The sequence below is a fragment of the Octodon degus genome, unplaced genomic scaffold (assembly GCF_000260255.1).
Source record: "Octodon degus isolate 3935 unplaced genomic scaffold, OctDeg1.0 scaffold00002, whole genome shotgun sequence".
In the NCBI taxonomy this organism is placed as follows: domain Eukaryota; kingdom Metazoa; phylum Chordata; class Mammalia; order Rodentia; family Octodontidae; genus Octodon; species Octodon degus.
In genome coordinates this window covers 110,289-114,974 of record NW_004524578.1, presented here as the reverse complement: position 1 = coordinate 114,974, position 4,686 = coordinate 110,289, and the positions used below count along the sequence as shown (strand labels likewise).

Sequence of the window (4,686 nt, the reverse complement as noted above, 5' to 3'; positions counted from 1 at the left end):
ATTCAGTGTAACAAAAAATAATTGAGTGGTTGGTAGACACAGCAGGACCTTATCTTGTTATATCTATAACAGAGTTTAATGAAACATCTTTCATTATCTTTTTTTATACATTCCAACTGAAAGATATGCTGCACTTTTTTTTTTTTTTTTTTGGCGGAACCAGGGATTGAACTCAGATCCTTGCGTTTGCCAGTCAAGCGCTTATCCTACTGAGCCATCTCCCCAGCCCTACACTAAGTTTGGAGCCTGACTTTTTACAAATATGCATTAGGAGCCAGGGAGATAGGTCAGTGGTCTGAACACAAAATGCCTGCCTGGTTAGTGCAAGGTCCAGAGTTCGATCACCAGTATTGCCTCCCCACAAAAAATATAGTGGAAGTTGACTTTGGACAGTGTATAATGTTTAGTGACATCATCTTGTTTTCTCTGGAAACCAAGGACCACTTCTAAATGCAGCAGTATTTCAGACAGCTAAGCTAGATAAAAATGGTATGTGCAGGGCCAGGGAGACAGCTCAGTGATACAAGCCTGCCTGACATGCACAAGGTCCTGCGTTCAATCCCCAGTACTGGAAAAAAAAAGGCTGTATGCAGTTGTCAGGCAGGGCAGGCCAGCTAGAGAGGCTAGAGATCAATATAGAAGATGTTAGCACCTTATAACTGTGGCTGGAGGAGCATCTGGTAGAGGACAGGCCTGAAGATAAAGCCAAGTGACCAGATGGGCCTGTCGCCCAGACAGGTGGATAATTAGCATTAGCCTAGTGGGCAGTGGGGGGCCAGGAGCCCTCATTTGTCTGTTTTTAAACGATCTGTTTATGTGACCTATTTTTGCACTGGATCAATTTTATCTAAATGGCTAAGTTTATGACCTTATTTGTTGGTTATAGCTTTGGGGTTGGAGAAATGGCTCAGTGGAATAAGTGCTTCCCTGGCAAGCACAAGGGCCTGAGTTCAATCCCCAGTTCCACAAAATACAAACAAACAAAACCTTTAGGATGTTGGTTATAGCTTTGTCTCATGTTGTGCTCACCTTGTGATTTTGCATCCCAAGTGCTGGGATTACAGGCACATGCCACCAGGCCTGGCTTTTTGCTCTATAAACACTTTTTTCTATGAATGGGTGCCAAGACAGCTTACTAAGGAGCTCTCTTGTTTCTCAAGAACTATTTTTATTCTCCAGTAAATTTCTCTACTTTTTTTTTCCAGCAGAACTGGGGATTGAACTCAAGGCCCTTGCATTTGCCAGGGATGTGCTTATTCTACTGACCCATCTTGATTGTAGGGAACACAAACTTGGCTTATCAGTATGTGGGAGATTGAGAGTAACACTTATTCCCACTATATCAGTAGAACACACAGGATTATGAGGAGGACAGTTAGAATTTAATTTTTTTTTCAGAACCGGGGATTGAACTCAGGCTCTTGCGCTTGCCAGGGAAGTACTTATTCCACTGAGCCAACTCCCTGGCCCCTACAGTTAGAATTTGAAAAAGGGAGAGGAACAAAAGGTGTGGAAGACAGATCCAAAACACAAGATAACCAAGTATTAGAGTTGAAAATTAAATAGATTTTATTAAAATACATATATTTTAATTATGAAAGGATTTCACAATTAATATAAAAGCTAAAAGCCCTAGAAAAATTAAAAGAAGAAAATCATACCTACATGGAACATTCCAAGGGAAGCCAGAAGGCCTGACTGTTTTTGTTAGGAAAAAGGGAATGAAGAAGCAAGTAGGAACTCAACAGGACAGGTTTATTGCAGGATAAACTTGAGCAGGATGGCTCTGGAACTAGACACCAGAGCAGCAGAGCTCCTCTAGGCTCTGGGGTCTTTGCAGGGCCTGGTAGGGGTTGGAATCCAGTGAGGGGGCGTGTGGATGACTGCAGGAAATAAGCCTGGAGAGAGCAGAGGTAATAAGGCTTGGGAAAGGGAAGGAGTGCCTGCGCCGCTCAGGAGCTCGGCTGACAGGGCTGCGTCTCCTGGTGCTTCGGGCTGCGGCGGGCAGGTGGAGGGGTCTCTGAGCAGGACCGTGGATTCCTTCAGAAACGAGCACCATGTGTAACATGTGGTATCTCGCAATGAAAAGGAACATTAGGAAAACACTGAGGAAAGCTGAGTAAGACACGGGCGTTAGTAGACACTGGGTGTTTGGCATGAGTCTGTGATCCCAGCACTTTGAGTCTGAGGATCCTCCTGAGCCACATAAGAGAAGTCCAGGTCAGCGGGCACTATGGAAGAGGGCTGTCTTTAAAAAATATGGACATTAGTGAACATCAACGATGACTAGTATGTAACCAATTGTAATTCCCAGGTGAAGATCATTATTATATTAGTACAGTTGTGAGCGCCTTCACTTCTAATCTGCTTACAGTGTATAGTAGGTCGCTCTAAATGTGTATATAAATGCTTTAATTGTCAAATCATTGAATGAGGGGCCAGGGAGATGGCTCAGTGAAATAAGCGCTTCCTTGGCAAGGGCAAGGGCCTGAGTTCAATCCCCGGTTCCGCCAAAAAAAAGAAAAATCATTGAAAGAGATAAACACAGTCCCTGTGAAGTCATGCAGCTTGCTCAAGGCAACAGTGTAGCCCGTCATCAAAGTTACAATCTCAGTCAATTACCATTTGTCTTACTGCCTATTATAGTACCCCCTTCTTTCCTTCCTTTTTTCCTTCCTTACTTCATTTCTTCTTTCCTTCCTTTCTCTTTTTTTTCATTTTGAGGCTCTGTAGTTCAGGTTTGCCTTGAATTCACTGTATAGTGCAGGTTGCCCTGGAACTTGAGGCCATCTTTGTTCCTCAGCTTCTCCAGGGCTGGGATGGGATTATGGGAATGTGCCATCAGGCCTGGCATAGAGACATGATTTTCTTTTCTTTTTTTTGAGAGATGGTTTTCTTTTTCTTTTTCGTGGAATTGGGGATTGAACTCAGGCCTTGTGCTTGCCAGGGAAGCACTTAGTCTACTGAGCCATCTCCCCAGCCCCAATTCCAGTGTTTCTGTATCACAAACTGAGTATTGATTTCTTGGAGAAGCCAGAATTTATTGCAGAGACTTCTTCAGACAATTGAAACAGTGTACCACTGAGCTCTGACCCCCTTGCAGATAGCCAGCTTATATAAGTCAGCGTAATAGCTCAATGTTTGCATGAGAGATACTTCATTGTATTATTTATACATTAAACTTTTTAGCCCTTTTAAAATACCATTACAGGGGCCGGGGAGATGGCTCAGTAGACTAAGTACTTCCCTGGCAAGCACAAGGCCTGAATTCAATCCGCGGTTCCGCAAAAAAAGTAAAATAAAACTGCTAAGCATTTAAAAATTTTTTTAAAAACCCCATTATATAAGTCCAGCATTGGTTACGTCTCTACAAAATTATGTGGATATAGGATATTTAGAAACTAAGCAGCCCCCATGCGGGACAGGGCAGGAATGCTGCCCTGCTTATCTCCACTGTTTCAGCCCCAACCTTGGGACTTTGATATGCACTGTTGAGAAAGAACAAAGGTATGGAAAGCATTATGCAGATATAACTGCAGGATATTTTCCAGCCTGTATTTTTCCAGGCTCCGTGAGTACACCTTCATTTTAGAGGTACATATACAGATTATTACTAGTGAAAATATACTTACCTGTTTATAGGAATTGTACAAAAGGGCTTATTTCCCCCTTTCAAACCATAACTATTTATTGGTGAAGTGGTACTGGGGATGGAACTCAGAGCCTTGTGCTTGCTAGATAGGCACGTATGCCACGGAACCCTCTCCCGGCCCTCAAACTGTTCTGGCCTCGGTTTCCCAAGACTGACTTCATGCTTGGTGTGTAGGACAGCTGACTGGAAACTCCTATTTCTGAGTGCAAGGCCACAACACCCCAAAACAGTGTTGTTTTAAGTGGGTTCCCCAGTGAAACAGTGAATATGAGATTGGGGTTTCCTGGCCCCAGCTGTCTTCTGGCCCCAAGGCATACATACATCTCACTTAACCCCCAGATCTGCAGAAGCCAAGTATCCTCAAGCCAGCAATCTGAGCATTCTCAGAAAGCTGAAGCTGGAGGATTTCAAACTGAAACCCGGCCTGGGCAATTCTTCCTGGGCGATTTGTTTCCATGGAGTTCTAATAAGAATTTCTGTGCAGTATCTTTTCACCACTACTGTTGTAAGGCTGTCACTTCCAGCCTGTGGTGCTCTGGTATACCAACTGCCTAAATAAAAAAACCATGTGAGTACCAGATCTTAGAAGAGTTATGTATCGTGATATTTTATAAAAGAAAGAGAAAAGGGGCCGGGGAGATGGCTCAGTGGAATAAGCGCTTCCCTGGCAAGCGCAAGGACCTGAGTTCAATACCCGGTTCTGCCAAAGGAAAAAAAAAAAGGAAAGAGAAAAAAATCCAGCCTGCACGGTGCGGGCGAACGGGCGGGCGAGCGGGCGAGCGGGCGGGGTCTGACGTGGCGCCTGCGCATTGGGCGCTGCAGTGCGGCAGCGCGTATTTAGCGGAGCCCGGCCGGGCTGCCCCCGGCGTCTCACGGAGGAGCGGGCCGAGGCGCGATGGAGCGAGCCAGGTGTGTCTGCGCAGCTCATTGCTTGCGGTCCGCCTTGTAGGACTCGCCGCGCTGCGTGAGCCCGGGCGCGAGGCCCTCTGTTCTGCAGAACCAGTGGCGACTCAGTTCTACTGCGGAGCATCACG

The 4,686-nt window shown here is 45.2% G+C and overlaps 1 protein-coding gene across 3 annotated transcripts in view; it reads left to right on the top strand.

The window, feature by feature from the left end:
- Positions 1–4,495: 4,495 nt before the first annotated feature.
- The window catches only part of Snurf (SNRPN upstream reading frame), a 17,364-nt gene continuing 17,173 nt past the window's right edge, over positions 4,496–4,686 (top strand). For 2 of the 3 annotated variants that reach the window (XM_023712743.1, XM_023712740.1), the window contains exon 1: positions 4,496–4,519. The gene's annotated coding sequence lies outside the window, so the exon portion shown is untranslated. The remainder of the gene's footprint in view (positions 4,520–4,686) is intronic. The other variant, XM_004623230.2, reaches the window with a different exon arrangement.